General features: G+C 42.4%; 1 protein-coding gene across 9 annotated transcripts in view; it reads right to left on the minus strand.

Moving 5' to 3' along the window:
- The window catches only part of arhgef1 (Rho guanine nucleotide exchange factor (GEF) 1), a 42410-nt gene extending 26957 nt beyond the window's left edge, over nucleotides 1-15453 (minus strand). For 4 of the 9 annotated variants that reach the window (XM_083989109.1, XM_083989114.1, XM_083989113.1 and 1 more), the window contains exon 1: nucleotides 14729-15060. The gene's annotated coding sequence lies outside the window, so the exon portion shown is untranslated. Of the gene's footprint in view, nucleotides 1-5674; nucleotides 5693-14728; nucleotides 15061-15438 lie in introns of those variants that run through there. The other 5 variants (XM_083989116.1, XM_083989112.1, XM_083989111.1 and 2 more) reach the window with 4 other exon arrangements.
- Between the last annotated feature and the right edge of the window lie 3062 nt (nucleotides 15454-18515).

An 18515-nucleotide genomic window follows, 5' to 3' on the forward strand; every position in this document is an offset into this window, starting at 1 on the left:
TTGTAAGACATTTATAAATTAATTGGAGAACTGCTCTGGATCTAAAATTCAGTGTAATCATTATTTTATATGGCAAGAAGTTAATAATGTGTCAGCCATGACAGATTTTTCTATACTTTGGTTAATATTTCTGGTCTTATGAAGTTAATCTGGGTAAATGTCTGGTGGCAATATTAGATTTTCTGGATTGATGCATCAATATGATGAAATAACTTGATTTGACAGATAGATGCCAACATTTGAAAGGGCAGAAACTGATTCTAGACTAGAGAGTCCTGCATGGTTGCTTGACTTGTCAATGGTGTTTATTAATGTTTTCATATGCATCAATATCATAACATAAAATGAAATAGAAGAATTGCATCCACATCATCCGACCGCTCCGTGCAATTCTAACAAACTCAGGTAATTCATGTTCACTACATTCTTTTATGTTATCCCTAAATTAACAATTTACAAATGTTCAATAAGAAATCCCAAATGATTGCAGCTTAGTTAATAACTCAGTTTCTACATATTAACACTGCATGTCTAATTCTTCAGATGAATGTGGTATTATGCAGAACACATTCACATTTACAGCTAAATGACTCAGTGGTTAGAGTTGATAGGGAAAAGCGACTGTGTGGTGTGTACACAACCGCAATTTCGATTTGTGGACTGAGCACAATGGTTTGTGTGTGCGTATGTGTGTGTGCACAGTGGTCAGCAGGATGGCTGACAAATGCTTTGAGGTCAAGGTGAGTTCTTGTACAGAGACGGAGAGAGAAACAGAGCTGTTAGTCAGGAGAGAGAGAGAGAGAGAATGTGTTCATTCATGGCCGTTTCCAGTGGGCTGCGGGTTGAGAAAGGCCAGCGCTGGTGTAACATGCGTGGGAGGGGGTTAGCTAAACACACACACATACAGTAGGAGCGCCAGGGCCACAGACGCACATTTGCATGGACACATACACACACCAACACCCAGCCACCAAACACCTCACCAAAAACCTCCACAGCCACCTTTACTGAGACAATGAAGAAGTTATTATGTCACCATGACAACACACAGCTTATAACCACTGAAAACGCAGCTCTAGTTATTTCCTGGTGGAAAAGACAAAATGCTTTCACTGTTACATCTCGTGTGAAAAACAAAACAAAACAAAAAACAATGTTCTCTCTCGGCCTCAGAAAGCGTCTCGTTCAGATTCACCTGTGTTTATCTCTCAGATGTAACATAATGTCAGAACTAAACGACAGTAAACCTGCTGCTTATTTTCATGATCGCTTGTTTAGTCTGTGATTTAATTAGCTATGAATTGGATTTTTTTTTTTCAATGGGTGCAATTGACGGTGAATGATCTCTGTTTCCGTCTCAGTTAACCGCCTCCAATCAAGACGCGCGAGCAGAACGAGCTCCTAAAACCCAGTCTCCTTACACCGCCTCCTCGTTACAGGAGACGTTGAACCCCCTGTTATTGTTATGATACAGGAGTAACTGTGGTGCACGTTGATATTCTGAGAGACAAATTGAAGCCAGCGGGGGGGGGGGGTAATTATGGTTACTCAGATGGAAGTAGGTAAGGTCAGCTCCGCTCTGAATTTAAAGAGCAGGGGGATTAGAGAGGGGCAGGAGCCGGAGCCTCCTCTGCCCAGGAGGAGCCAAGTGGTGCATTCCAGCATATGGCACAGTTCAGACAACAGATGGAGACAGTCTGTGAGTTTCAACAGTAACCAGAGCCTGCCCCCCCCCCCCCCCCTCACCTCCATTAGTGTATGATAGAGGGCATAAGCTCCAAACTGTGAGGGTCCTTCCTGGCTGATATGGACGCAGCTGAGGTGTGGGCAGGGGTGTGTGTGTACGAGCAGGGCCGTAAAGGGGAGAAAGGTGATGATAATTCTAGGGGCCCAGCGCCCATAAAAAACCCCAGTAGTCCATCTTTGTATGACTGATTTATTCTGCATGTGACCCTGACTAACACTCATAGTAATGCTGCATTAGCATCAAAACAAAGTAGGCTAAATAAAAAATGATAATACATAAGTAGTCTAAGAAAAAAAAACTGGAAAAGTTAGGGGGCGGGGCCCAATTTGGTATTCTTTAAAGGGGCCCAGAATTCCTAGCAACGGCCCTGTGTATGAGTATATGGTATTTAAAGCAGAATGCCCCAGAAGTGCAGAGATCAGCTCTGGTCGCTCCTGAGAGTAGGCAGCTGCCCCCCCCCACCCACTCAGCCTCTCCCCTCCCTCCCATCACATTCCGGGACTAACTAAGTGTCAGGTGGCATCAATCTGATGATAGCCATCAAGCGTACGTGCCTTTGTGTGTGTGTGTGCGTGTGTGTGGGTTAACACTCAGCACGTATGTGGGAGGGGGCCATTCCTATGTGATTGTGGGGAGCCGCTGGTGAACGTACGTGTATGTGTGTGTGCGTGAGTGTGTGTGTGTATGTGTGTGTACCCCGACAACTGGTCTTTACAGCAGCATTCCTCTCCATCCCTGACCAGGCCGAGGTCTAATACTGTACATGAGCAATTGAAAAAAAAAAAAAAAACTGCACCTGTTTCATCGTTCAAACAGTTTAGCATTTCATGTTTCCACCAGGTCACTAAGAGGTTACACGCTGCAAACCTAATAATAACCGAGTCGCTGTTACATCAGCTCTTGTGCAAAAGTTAAGCCCCTGAAACAAGCTGCGTTAGTGTGGAAACCCCTCTGGTTGAGAATAGGAGGAGGAGGAGGAGGAGGAGGAGGAGGAGTCAAACTGTGACCTCACCCCGAGGTGGGCATCTTCGGCGTCCATGCCACGAGCGGAGGAGAGACCACACCTGTCAATCAAGCTCCTGCAATAACATGATGGTGGCTGTCAGAGGGCAGTGTGATAAAGCTTGGTGGAGCTGGACCGGCTCAAATGATGCAGGTGCTTTTCAACAACAAACAGAGACGCAGTCGACATGAAATGATGCCGATGGCTGTTATAGAAGCAACCGGAGCATCAAGTTCATCAACAGTCAGTTGTAATCCAGTTTATCCCCACAACACAGACTTTTACCCCCACAAGCTGACGAGGTCACTCAAAGCATATCATTATATATCATTGACATTGGTGAAAAATTATCATCATAGATAGGACTGGTGCCAGCACACACACACACACACACACGCACACACACACACACACACACACGCACGCACGCACGCACGCACGCACGCACGCACGCACGCACAGGGAGTAAGATGTGAGGCAGCACTTCTCAACAAGACTAACAGCACATTGAGCACTGAGCTGCACTCGGCTCGCGGCTGAGCAGAGAACAGCTCAAAGCTGATAGCCTATCATACAGTTTGATATGATACAGGAGGACGGTCAAACTCCAAGTGAAATTACAAGAAGCAGAGCACATTTTTGAGTGAAGCCGGGCTTTAACACCCTCTGATGCCTTGTTTTTGCTCTTCTCTTGGCTCTCATCCTGTGTTGCAGTGATGCACAGGTGCACTCAAGTACACTTTCTTTCTGATCAAACAAAACACTATCCCAAAACAAAAAAAAGAAAGAATCCAGAGATATCCCTTCTAGGTTCTTGCAAGAATCTGTATCATATCTGATTTGATTTTTTTTTATATGACATCTTTTTTGATATGTCATGATTAAAGCATGTCCAGATTTCATCACATATGGGCTCATAGTTTGAAATATCTGTGCAACTACATCTCTGGATTGTGTGTGTGTGTGTGTGGGGGGGGGGGGGGGGGGGTTTTGTGCAGTGAAATAAACAGCAATTGAGGTACAACAGCAGCACATCTAACCTGAACATGAGGAAGTACAACAGGGAGGTAGACAACAAAATGCACAGGAGAAGACAAATAAACAACTAAAATATTCAGTCAGAAGTGAATAGAGCACATCTCTCTTTTAGAGAGAAGTAATTTCCAAGTGAAAAATTAGGCAATTTTTTCATATAGGATAATGAGGTAATAAGATATTCAAGAGCACCATCATTTGCAGTATCGCAGTAATGAGTGATGAGTGAATAATATATCTTTTTAAAAAAATCTAAAAAAGTAAGACTTTCTTCATCTTTTGGGATGTTTCACATTCAAAAAATTGAGAAATGGAGAAAACAAGATGTATGAATGTATAAAGAAATTGGCAAAAATACAACTATTGGGGAATATATTAAGCAAAACTTTTAATTGAACTTCCTTAGCCTTGTCTGATATGAGGTTGCTTCTCCAGATGACCCTGCCTTGTATCTTATTCTACCTTTCCAGAAATTTGGCAAATATTGTTACATTTTACATCTGTCAGTTCAATTTTATCCCACTTCATCTAAGACTTCATCTGAGACTATGTTATTCTCACCCCAACTTGAGCTGAATGAATCCATCTGGAACAGCACATGTTTAAAAATCTAATTCTCTGCTAGAAACTGGAAAACTGTGTACAGTCATAAACCGTTGCCATGCTCATCAAAAAGATTGACAACATCATTTTTATCTCTTTGGAACCAATTAGGAAAGAAAAAAACAATCTTGCTTCTGATAAGAATAAATCAAAGAACGTTGTGACATCAATGTGGGGTGGGGTTATACAGGGGCAACGCTGTAAAATCCAAACAGACAAATATCAATAATTCTGGATGTGGTGAGAAGTAGAAATTCTAAAAAATGTTAACCTTGGTGCATTGAGGCATAGAAACAAAACAAAAAGAAAGAAAAGTAACTGCGTCTGTCTTCCATCTTCCCCGCAGGGATCTGACCCGAGGACACTGGGATGAATTGGATGAAAGCAACATGCAGATTCCATCAGTTTTCAAAGGGATCTGCACCACGTTTATCCCATCGATGTGGTCTAAAAGCTGTTGTAAACTTGGACCGATTCTACACAGTGGCTTTCCATCAGATTAGTATGTTGATATATTAGAGTCATTTGAACTGTCAGGAGTGTGACGCACATGATTCACTGTCAAGAGTCTCCAGCCAGCGACTCTGGACGATGGTGCAGGAAGCTAAATGCTGCCCACCAGCTGCATTAGCCTGCATGTGGTTCCTCATACACTGACAACATCTTCTTACACTGAAGACTAAAATTAGAGCTTCACTTACTAACAATTACTAGATGCACCTGGCCACAGGATCCATTGTGTGATCTCTCCTTATACACTCGGTCACAATAGGCTGCGTCCTGTCCTCTATATGCTATGAGGGCAGCACCCATAAATAGCCCAGCAGCTAATGGCTATAGCTTGCTGTGTTTGCACTGCTGTTTATCTGGCTCTCTCATCAGGCCTCAGTCTCATTAGCAGGGACTGTGAGAGGAGGGGGGGGGGCAGCACCAGCAGCAGCAGCACCGCTCCTCCAGCTGCTGCTGCTCCCTGAGGCGCCTGAGCAAAGAAGAAGAAAGAAGAAGAAGATGAAAAAACTGGGGGAGTGGAAGGTGGCAAATGGGGAGGCACACAGACAGGAAGTGGGTGTAATTTCCTCAGGAAGCTATAAGAGCCATTTCCTGTATGACCTATCAGATGAAAAGAAGGAGAGAGAAAGAGACAGAGAGAGAGAGAGAAAGCGAGGCAGGGAGAAGGAGACAACGGCAGACAATGAATGAAAAAAGGTGGAACAAAAAAAAAAGAGGCCACAAATGTTTCCGTAAGAAAAGAAAAGAAGAAGAAAAAAACTAAACGCTACACTCACATGGGAACCAGAAAAGGAAGTCAGAGCACAGCAGGACCAAAACCCAGCGATGACCGCAAGAAGAACAGAAAGTTCACCAGAGAAGAGTGTGAAAAGGGGAGGGTGGCCTACAACGGTTGTGTGCACTGTTTGCAGACATTCACATTTTGATGACCTCATGAAAACTTTGATTGCTCAACAGTTGCAACAATACAAAAAAAAACTGATGTAGCCTAAGGTGGAATGAAATGCACAGACGTAACTTAATAATCTTTTTCACACCTCGTCATAAATGTCCCAAAACTGCAGGCAGACAATCATAACTTTAACAACTGTGGCTGCAAACAGTGGCCTGTATGAACCCTACAGACTAAACAGAGAAGCCAGGGCCTCAGTGAGGAGGGGGGCGGGGGGATGAGGGGGAGGGGGGGTACATGGAGAAGAAATTAAAAGAGGGGGCACACTGCAGCAGGAAATGAAGAACAAGGCGGCAACAGTGGAAAGAAAAGGGAAAGGGCAAGTGGAAAAAGAGCGACAAACTCTGGAAAGTCTAACAAGCTACAGAACGATCCAGAAACTGTGTCTGAGCACAGAGCTACACCTTCACAGCCTCATGCATTTGCTTCCAAAGTACACCACACAAAAACCAAACACATACACACACACACACACACCACGCTTTCAACCTTGACCAAATGGTTCTGGCTGCAGCTGACACAACTGACAGCGAGCTCGCACCTCAGCACCTCAGTGAAAACAGAGCCTCCGACCGTACAGCACGTGTGTGAGCGTGCGAGTTGTCTTTATGTTTTACATGCTCCACGCTGCCACACAGGGATGTTACATAACTGCAAGATGTTAAGATGTGTGTGCACTGTGTAAGCTCGGCCTAACTATGTGTGCATGTATGTGCGTTAATAGGTTGGAGGGTGGAAGCAGGGTTGGAGCAGGGCCTTAGGTGTTAAATGCCAAAGTTAATTCAGTGTAATGAGGGAAAAGCTCAGGCCCACAGCCATGTGTTAGAGGTTAGGGTTAACCCCTAACCCATGAAGTGCAGGGTAGAGCTGGGCGGTGTGGTAAAAAAAAAAAAACTACAAAAGACAGAAGAGTTAATCAAATAAGTTTAAGGTTCAATTAGACACTGGGCGACACATCTTTGGTGATTTGAAACACCTCCGCATCAGACTGTCTTTCCACCAGGACCCTTCCTCCTGACACTGCAAACTGATTCTGCTAAAGTTACCTGCACTTTTAGCAGCAGTTTCAGGGGCTGAAACTGGACTCACACTTATGGGCTGGAGACGCTGGAACAAGTGACTCGTGTTGTTGCTTTTAGTCGCCCACAAATCTTTGGCACAACTTTACGACAGACAGCAGGGTGCCCGAGATTGGACGCTAAAAACTTTGAGGAACCGCTCCCAGAAGGTTAAGAAGACATCACTCTAAAGCATAAACATGAATTTAATTTCTACAGTTATTTTTTAAACCAGCTCTAATGCAGGATGGCATACTTTAAAGACTAGTGTGCAGGATCCAACATTTTGGCACTGAAAATCAGGACGCTGCCTGCGACCTCTGCAGCTTTAATTTGCATCAAATCTATCTCTCCACTGGATCCCTTATGTAACAGATTAACCCAACAGAAAACAAAAGCGTCTTAGGATATTTACAGAAACAATGCCCGATTGTAGGTAAGGCTCTTTTTAACTAAACAGAGATAAGACATTTTTTGATAACGGAGCCTGACGTGGCCGGACATCTGCATGTTAGTTCAGTAAAGATAGAAGGGCAATAAAAACAGTGGGTCTGAACATTACAGAGGGCAATGTTATCCCAGGAATCTAGTCACTGCGCCGACAGTAAGCAAACCCAACGGGACAGGGTGCACTGAGAGATACTGAAGGTACAGTCGGTGGCGGGGCAGAGAGCGAGCACAAGGGAAGTGACATCAGCGTGAGAGGGAGCGGTTCCTCTGTGGTGGTGGTTTGAGAACAGGCGTCTTCAGGCAGTTTCTCTCCTCTTTCCCCCATCACATCTTCCTCCTCTCTTCTGCCAAACTTTCGTTCTGTAAGTTTCGCCTCTCTGCATGTTATGTTTTAGTTTCCTTCTCCCTCTCTGCCTCTTTTCCTTCACCTACTGCCCAAAAATAAAGCGGCCCCTTGTACAATCGCTCCAAGACAGCCAGTGCATTCATGGCTGGCAGACAAGGGTCAATTATGTAATTTAACGACCATTACGTAGCGGCTAAAATAAGATTATGGGCAATAGCACCAAAGAGGCAGGTCTTTTCATTGCTTCACAGGCTCCTGCCTTACATGTTCTTTTTTTTTTTGTTTCTACTAGGTCCAAAAGGGAAAAGGTACTTTTGAATCCTTCTGGATTCCTCGAGTTTTACTGCAATGACCTTTTCTTGATATGAATTCACTTGGAGAGAGCTGCAGCAAATCATCGACTGTCTCATCATATGCTTTCAGCCGAGCGGACGTCGCTCTCCGAGGGTTTTTAATGATGCTGAACAGCCCCCATCCCCCCCAGAACCCTGTGTAAGACTACCTCCATCGGATGTCAAGATCTTTAAGGATGATGGTAAACGAGGGATCCCATAAAATGAGCTACTGTTGAACTTCCTCTCCTCGTCTTCATGTACAAACCCGAGCATGTCCGCTGAGGTGGTCTCCTCATTTTCTGGGCTCTCCTTAGAGACAAAGTACAGTTCGCTCGTCTGCTGGAACAAACCACCACCCCCACCCCCACCGCTGTCGAAACCCGCCCCCCCCAACCCTCTTGCTCGCTCCATGTCCCCATATAGAGGTCATTGGCCTCATGGAAACATTTGATAGGCCAGGGCCAATCGACTGGCATGGATTGGCAGTTCAGAGTGAACCTCCAGCTTGGCCTAACTGCTTCCATGTGTGTGTGTGTGTGTGTGTGTGTGTGTCAGTGAGATCAGTAATTGCTGAGGCCAAACACAGAAACCTCTGATTAGCATTTGGGACAAAAAAGCCTGCTCCTCGTTCATTAACAAGTCTGTTACGTGTGTTGTTTGTGCATCCTGCTTTCATTTGCATCTGATTTTAAGACGATACCCAAACAAAGCAGCCGTACCAAGGCTCATGCTGAATATTCCTGGAAGAGATTCAGTCTGTCTAGAATCAAAGAGGAGGCTAACATTGCCAAAAATACCTCTGTACTTGCACACGAGCACACCTTGGTTCACGATGCTGCTAACCGCATGCCAACGGTGTGCAATCCAGACATCCAACCCTGTCTTTCTCAGGACAGCCCTACCCAGGGACAATTCAGTCTCTGACCAAGACCAGTACTGTCTTTACTCAAATGCATATCTACAAGTCAATTGCATTTACTAGTGTTCAAGATAAGAGTTACAGGACTGGGTGATATGGAAACAAAATAAAATCACAGAGTCATATTTCTTTCATCAAGTTCTCTCCTGTAAATCTAAAACAAGTTGAAATGTCCTATTTTATGTGCATTAGAGTTGTTCCAAGCTGAAAGAAAATGTTATTCCATGCAGCTTTAGCTCAATACGACACCATTATTTAACAGTTTCAGCACATTCAGAGCAGGAAAGTCCACTCCTACTGTTTGTGTCACAGTCTGATAGCTGCAGGCAGCAGCTAGCCCATGTTAGCTCCAGTGCCCTGCAGGCAGTGGACAGACTGACCAGAGCAGAAGCTCAACACCAGCTCAGGTTAGGGACGCAGAAACATTTTTCGGTCTGTTACAGGTGCAACTGTTAAATTCACCCATCCAGAAGAGGCTGTAACCACCTGGAGTCACAGGTAGTGCAATATCCTCCTGCCTGCAGGCCGTAGGTTACTTTCTCATGACTGTTGCGATTCACAAGAACCGATGAAGACAGCTGTCTCTTCCAAAGCTGACTCTTCTTGACTAACCATAACCTTTTGGTGTCAATTTCACAACCACAACTTTCACACGGTGGAAAGGCACAAAAGAAAGTAACTTCAGCTTTAAAAAATAGGTTCCATACCCGGGTAGGTATTCAAATTATTTTTAGTATGTAACACTGATATTACGCATGAATTATGTGTCAATGCACTGCAGAGGAAATATTTGCAGCCATTGTGCAATCACAAAGCTCTTACGAAAGTGGGCATTGTATGTTGTTTAGAGTGTATAAAGCCCAAATTAATCATTTTGGCAAGACAAAAAAAATAATTACTGTATTTCGACTTTACATGTACCATGAAGTACTTTGTGCTCATCTCCTTTTAGTTTCATTTTCAATTGATCTATTACGGCATCTTGTCCCAGATAGTCAGTTTAGTTTCATCGGACTTGGACAAACAGGAAACCCTCACAATTGCTAAACTGTTGCAAGCAGATTTTTGCTTGGAAAGTTATTGAATTGCCCATTTAATGAATAAGAAAAAAAAGCACATGTATGCACTAATGAAATGAGAGTTGACAAGCAGCGGTAACGACACATACTGGCGTTATTCAAAGTGACAGTGGACGTTACGAGTAATTGTGTAAATATATGCGTCTGTGCTGTTACAACATGACATTATCACAAATCCAAGAGTCCTTCTTTGTTCGTAAAGGCCCGAGTGCTCACATGGCGTAGTTTGGCCCGCTGTCTGCACACACTCCCTCAGACTGGAGGACCTTTCACCCCACCGTACCCCCCGTCTTCCCCTCCTCGAGAGTAAACATCATCTATGGAGTCTAGCCTGGCTTTTTTTTTTTCCACGCTGACCCTCAAATGAAAGGGCTCATTCTCTGCTGCCTCACTCACTCTCCATCACACACACATTAGCCTGCCAGTCGTCCCTCTGACTCACACTTGGACAGATGGATGTAACTCTTTCCATTTTCTACCTTTTTTTTTTTAACAGTGTGAGTGGGTACAGGCAGTAGTGGCCCTGGTTGTACCTGAACAGAAGCCTCTAATCATTATGTGAGAGCTGACATCGACCATATTCATTTTGGCCCCCGAAGGCGTCATTCAGTTGTGAGGAGGGGACGTCACTGCTGCACGCACACACACACACACACACACACACACACACACACACACACACACACACACACACACACACGTCTCCCTTCTCACTCATGCACACGCTCCATTGCAGTCTGGTCTGGTTCGGCTGCAGAGCGCGAGGCAGCGGTGACTGACAGCAGAGAGCTGGCAGAGACTGACAGGTGAACACACTGAGCTCTTTGTGTCATGATAAAATACCTGTGAGCTACATCAACGGCACTGAATCACTTAACTGTGAACTGATTGATGCTTTATGACGACTGAACTTTTTGCGGTTGGCATGACGGTGAATGGAATGAAATTAACTTGTGAAAATCAATGTTTTAAAGATCAATCGGGGGTCAATCAAGTCAGTACAAATCAGTTTCTGTTGGGGCATTGGTCTGTTAAAAGGGTATTCCACCTATTATTTACATAATTTACAGAGATTCTACATCTCAATAAGCTTTACCTGGTTAAATAGAGGTTTAAAAAATATATAGGTCAGTTAACGCTGCATAGAAAACATTTTAAACTTCTGTGGCTCTGAAGGAAACTTGCCACAACTTCCTGATGACATCACTATGACATCATCGGGATTATCTCATCCTATGTTCAGATTTGTAACAGAGAATCTGCATTAGAAACTGTCTGCACTCTACTGATTGTTGCATTAAATACAATAATTTAATGTATGAAGCTCCTTATCATTGCATCTGCTCAAACAAACCATAGGCCATATATCCATCCATCCATCCTATAGCTATACCACTCCTCTGGGGGGGGGGGAGACACAGGGTGAGGGTGGGTGACCCTGAACAGGTCAACAGTCTATCACAGGGCCGACATATAGAGCCGAACAATCTTACACTCACATTGACACCTACAGGCAAATTAGAGTCAATATGGAGTGGTATTATTACCAAAATGTTATCGTAATACACAGTGGTGGAAATTACCAGCTTTTGTCTTAAATCTCTCACCTATATGAACAACGTATATGTGCATATTATTACATTGTCTGGTCACAAATTCTTCTTCGGTGTTCATTGCGCTACTTCCTCCTTTCTAACAATCCCACAATGAAAGCCGTCACCTCTGAGTGATGCAAAAATTACAGTTACGGGACATTACACCTGTCACAAGTGACTCAAAGATGATAGTAATCAGCGTCAGTGTCCAAACTCTCCATGCAGAGCTCAGCGAAGATTGAACTACCGAGCGTCTGTTACACAGGAAGAGCGCGGCAGACGAGTGACACAGACCGTCTCGCCCACAACAATGCAACACTGAGGCAGCTACATGGATTTCTGCCATCATTACTTTTATTATTACTATTATTATTACTATTACTATTATTATTATAACACCTGTTTATCTTCTACTGTGACTCTGGTGAGAAAAAACCAAGCAAAAGCTGCATTAGCATTGTGCTGGTATAGTCTGTTATGGTAGAGCAGTCTGACCTCAATATGACTTACATAGTGTACAGTGTGTTGTTCTGTTTTTTTTGTGTGTTTTTTTTAATGGGAGGCCGCAGAGTGACCAACAACCACATGTTAAAGAAACAAAAAGGTGTGTGAAAATTTTACCACATTTTTGAGCTGCAAAAACTTCAATACTGATTTTCTGCAGATGAATTAATTAATCAATTGAACTTTGGCCTAAAATTAGGAAATACTGGGGGAAAACATAGCCTACTGACATGTCTTTTTAAGTGACTTAAATAACTCATGAGTCATTGATCATCAATATAGCTCCCTGACCATTTCCCATCAAGTTTAGACACCTCCAATATATCTTCAAGTAATCTGAACATAACTTCACTTATGTAAGATAATAAAGCAGCACACATACTGTTCCCTTGTTTGGTGTTGTGATAACCTGCCATATAAATGTGTCACAGGTTAACCATCTCGCTATATACTAATCTCACACACACACACACACACACCCACTGGGCTCAATCTGGATGAACCAGTAGATTTCCCTGCTAGGATGAGCAGCCCAATCCACTCTGTCTCTCATTATCTGCGGCCTGTGCCTCCATCTAACTGCAGCCAGAGAAGAATACCTGTGCTGCCTTTGAAGTCCAAGACAGACTACAGTAAATTATTAGCTTTGGCTTCACAACACAGCTCCAGACCCCCTGGCTGTTCCCTCCGTGGTGGGTGCCATTTACCTGTCCCAGTGTCCAGTCGCTGGGTGTCTCTCATAAAAGGTAAACAACAATGCCCCCCGTTACACCTCGCTGTAGCACTGTTTGAGTTAATCTCCCTACCCCGTGAGAGACACAGTGGATGTGGGTGAGTTTATGTAGGCCTGTAACAATAGAGAGAGGGAGAGGGAGCGAGAGAGGGAGAGAGGGAGACAGGGAGGGAGAGAGCGGCACAGCAGCTCAGATTAAATAGCCAACATTCCTTTAAAAGGAAGAGAAGGTAGCCTTTGGGCTCCAGACAAGCCTGCACTTGTAAAACACGGGGAGAGAGAGATGACAAGTGCAGTGCTCCTCTAGTCTAGCAGAGCGTAACAGGAAGTGGCAGGGCCTGCTTCACATGGGGCCTCTGGGGTGCAGCGGCTGACTGCGAACGCGTCACAGTCTCCAAAAACCGCCAGCTGCAACGCCCTGAACACACACACACACACACGTGCGGCACCATATAATAATTAGCAAACCAAGTCGTTATTAGCACACACTGGAAATGTGAGTTTGCCTGGGCACAGTTTGTGCTTGCAGACTACAACAACCCAGGAGGGGTAGAAGACATATATAGGCACCATGAGGACAAACTAGCCTGGAAACCTAGAATATTTTTTTTTATTATTATTTTAAACTGTTGTTATTGAGGGAGTGATTAATGAAAACATGATGGCTTGCTGCCAAGCACAACCCCCACTGTTCCAGCCTCCTATCTTTAGTTAATGACTGCATTGAGATAATGAAGCTGAACTAGTACAGTAGACCTAATTGCAGTTTCCTGCAAACACAGGAAACTCTTGCCTGTTCTGCACAGGCAATGTCCTTTGTGTCACGCGGCAAAAAAAAAAAAAAAAAGCATCATGGGTAATCAATTATATGCAGACACTAATTATTGAACTCTGCTCTGTCTGCTTTGTCCCACTCTATATGCTCTATATAGACTGATCTGATAAGTGAGAGGTATAGGAGGAGGGAGGGCAGAGGGAGAGGACTGGGAGGGACTCCTGTCATACTGAGCAGCAAGATTGCAGCCTGTGTTGTTAAAAACACAATGTTTACAAATGAATAGGAGAGAAAGCAAGGGGGGGCTGATCACCTAAGTCTGTAATTACACTGCTAAGTGGTCATCTTTGACTTGGACACAGCTGGAAACAACAAAACAACAAAAAATTAAGACGCAAATACATATAGCCTACTCTGTGGTAGAATTTTCCTTATGAGAAACAACCAAAGTGCTCCTGTGATAAATTTCTCCTGCAAAGAAGATACAAATACATAAAACTTCACAAGGTCATCAGCCATAAACTCTCCACTGACTAGCAATGACATAGCATAACTCCATTTGGGAACATTAAAAGTGATTTGTAGTTTGGGATGAGACCCTAAAAACGAGTAAAGCCGTAAAAAAAAAAAACTGTCATAAGTCTTTGCCAGAAAAACAGCAGCACTCTGCTACCTGAAGTTGTTGTACCCACATAGAGACTAATGTAATAGGACCTAAGTTTTCCCCTCATAGAGCCACAGTTTCACCCGGTGCTTCTAGCCTATAAATGGGACAAAAATATTGAACAAGCCTGTTGTTAGTTTCATACAAAAACCTATCTATGGGTTTTGTGTATGAAGAGGGTGAGATGTAGGGGAAGCCAGCCGGAGCAGAGCATTCCTCTGCGGGGACGCCACCGTCTGCTGCTCGGCTGTAGAGGTGTGGGAGAGGAGGGTGGAGGTGGTGGTGGTGGTGGTGGTGGGACAAGCCGTTTCTCTCGGTTTTAACAAACACTCCCGACGACTTTTAATCAATCAAACAGAGCCACAAAAGTTCACTCTCTACGTAAAGTCTGCGTGCATAGTAATAAAATAATGTACTCACCCTTAGACTGAGAGAAAACGACAGGCAGCGAGTCTAATAGGTTTCCTGTTCGAAAGTTGCCGTGTGTCAGTGGGAAAAAAACATTGTACGCGGAAGTAGACATAAAAAAAAAACAGAGGGTGATCAGCAGACGGAGATTAGGCTACAGAGCAAAGATGAGGTCTTTTTTTCTTCCTCTTTTTTTGTTGAAAATGTCTGTGCTCGGTGTGTCCGACAGCACCACAACACTGGTGATAAACGCACTTATTTCCTCGGTGTGTTTACGGCTTCCCCGTCAATTAAAAAAGAAAAAAAGTAGCCCGTCTGAACTGGTTGTTTCCGCACTGTGTTACACAGTAACTCGTCCCCATTGAGCTGCTCTCTGCTACTGAGCACTAAGTGTTTTACTGCAAGGCAAAGGCAGGCCCGTGATATTTACGTCTGTGCGTGATTTATACTCGGTTAAAAGCGCCTTATTAGCAATTACGGGATTTATTTTTTCATATAGCTATTTGAATTTTAAACACAAACACTCTCACTGTTCAACTGTCTATTAATAATAGCCTCCCCCAGATTATTTCCACATTAACTCATAGAAACTCTGTTTTATAAACTTAAATCTGTCTGAGTCCAAACATTACAGCAGTCAACAGAAAAATGTGTTGTCTTCCTTAATCAGTCAATAATTTGTTCCTAAATAACAACTGCAGCTCTGCATGTCATGATTTTACCTTTATGTTAAAGTCACAGCTGTTTTGTTGTTGATTTCCTATAAATATACTTCAGTCTCTATTCAGAGTCAGTCTGAAGAGATTCCAGCTGTTTAGCACCATAAAGGGACATCTGTCTGTTGTGAAATCAAGGCTTCTGTTTGCAAAGAGGATTACTCAAACTAAACTTTACTGTCTGGCTGGTCTCAGACTGCTTCACTTCATCTCTGGGTCTCATGCGCCACCACGTGGAGCAACATGGACACGACACCGGGCCCCTTCATTATCTGAACTTATTGATCTAACTTGACCTGTGCTCTCAAACTGATGTGACCCCACGAAAAACCATAGAGGAAAAACTTCTGAATTTTCTGGCAGGAAACTTGGTCCAGTTGTTTTGTTATAACAGAGTAAAGTCTGAGGTTTAACTTTTATTCTTGACCTCAGAAAACACAACTGTTTAGTATTGAGCATTTAGACATTTCCCATGACCCTCATGATTGAACTGTAGCTGGTTTTTTGAATCTAGGCTATATGTTTTGGTGATCACATTAAGGAGTCCGTGTCCATGTTGGATTAAAATTATATATTTTTTAGTTTTATAAAAAATTTTTTTACATATTGCATCGATTTAAAATTGGTGTGTTTGGTCATAGCTCTCTGATGGTGACACAGTGTGCAGAGGCTCTGGTTGATAACAGACTGCTCTATGATGACAATATTCACACACCTTCCTACTACGGTCATCTCTTCTAGAATCAACCTGTCGGCTTTAGTCTCCTATTTAGTTTTGCTCCTTGTGGCTTGGATGGAGCCACAAACATGTAGCTGCCACATATTCTGTCTAGCTGCTTTAAAAGTGAGGCTGATGTGAGTTAAGGAGGTAGCCTATAGATTTCTGTGAGAAGAAGATCCTCTCTTTAATCAAACTGCGCAAGAACCTCAGGCACCATGTTGTCATTAGCACTGACATATAACTTCCACATAGCCTACATATAGACTGGACCTGGAGGTTTTGTGTGGGTGTCTCTGAGTGTAGTGTGTGACCCAAAGTCAGATCTATTTTTTCTGTTGGTTGTCTCACAGTCTTACATTCAAATTGCTCAGCTCAAATTTGCCCTTAATTAGAAATATATTAACACAACATACATACATCAGTCCACCAGAATGGTGTTCAAATACTAAAATATACCTCACACCTGACTGAAATTTCACATCCCCTGTCTTGACCATCAGTGTTTGTACAATTATTACAATTATTTTTAATTATAATGTTTTGTTTTATGTCCTAATCTCTTTGTGGCTTTTTGAACAGTGAAAGTCAAACACACCATATGAACAACAAAGAGATATGACATAATTTTACTGTTAATAACATAATTTCTTAATTGAATTATATTTCAGTTAAAATTGAGTGTTTATATGGCATTGTGTTTGAGACTATTTAATGCTGTTTTTTTTTGCTCATAAACATACATGACACCATCATCCTAAAAATGTACACAGTCATTTTGTCATCATCTGTCTCAACCATATTTGTTTCAACAGAAATCCAGATATAATTGATACATGATCATTAACTTAACACTTTTCAATTTAAATTTTTAATTTCCTCACAGTGTAGCTTCAGTGCTAATTATTTGTATGTTTGCAAAAGAAACTTTATATTTTATTAAAACCAAGAAGGATCCTGACGGTCATTTGTCAGATATTAGCAGTCACATCTGGTTTATTTATTCTATGTTACTAACTATGGGAAATTTAAGAGATTACACAGAAAAATGTAGTTTAATTCCAAATGTTCCAAATATAAATCACTGTTGCCCATAAAATATTTTTTTAACTGCTTCTCTGGAAATGATTGTGACAATGTGATTTATTCCTGGTAGAAGTAAGTGTATATCTTCTCAAAATTTTATTGATCAATGACATCCAAACATATCAGTGAGAAAATTAAATCAGAATTAATCTTTATATAGAAATAAAAAGAGGAATGTGTCTGAAAAGAAAAATTATTCCAACTTCATGTGCAACAGTGTATATTGTAATATCAACATGGTTTATTCACTGCAATAAATACCTCAAATAGCTTCAAAGATGATGACAGAATAAGCAATGGAAGAGCCATCTTCCCCTTCAGCGTTCGCCATGACACAGTGAATGAGTTCAACAAGATCACAGTCAACAACAGTCCACTATCCAGAATAATGTTTATTGCTTTTGAAGATATTAATCTTTTTCTTCTTTTTTGCACTTTCAATTTTTCTTCTTTACAGTAAAACAAAGAGAGATGACAGGTAAAACCACTGCATTGTCATTTTTGGATGTGTACACACACATACACACACAAAGGAAACAGTATTTACAGCTGTTAGTCAGTGAAGTCCACGTGGAGGTGACTGGAGGCCTTTCCTGTAGCAACTCAACAAACATAGAGCTTTACATTAACTTTACAATAGAGCTTTCACAACTAATCGTATACCGCCACTGTTTGACAAACCATAGGCTATGAAGGCTATGACGCTGTACAATATGGTTTATTGTTCACTCTGTGCTGAGAAACTGGGCCGGAGAAAGGATGCTGGTCAAAAACAGATAAACAGTTTTTGAATATTTTTTTCCACTGTTAAATGTCCTCAAGCAAACCGAATTGCGCTGCTGCTGGCATGGACAAAAAGCATTGATTGAAAAATAATCAAAACAGATTTTCGGGGGAGGATTTAAAGAAGAAAATGCGAAGACCAATATTATTCACATTTGACTAATTACAGTACAGTTACACTGGGTGAATGCTAACTATAAAAATAAGTCTACCGGCATATATTTGAACCCAAAGGGTTTGTACGTTGGGCATCTGGCAAAAATGACCAAAGGGCACAATTAACTGGGGTTGAGAAAATCAGAGACAATTCCCAGTGTGACCTCTGTCCTCATCATAGAAAAACATCTTCAGAGTGCAGATCTTCTGCCATTAATAATTTAAACTTTGATACACCTAAGCTTATAATTTTTCCAACATGTTTAAATACTGAATTAAATCACAACAATACAGCTAAATCTTATCATAGTGAATAATAATTAAATGTAATGTACACAAT

The sequence above is a fragment of the Trachurus trachurus genome, assembly GCF_905171665.1.
Source record: "Trachurus trachurus genome assembly, chromosome: 16".
NCBI lineage: Eukaryota > Metazoa > Chordata > Actinopteri > Carangiformes > Carangidae > Trachurus > Trachurus trachurus.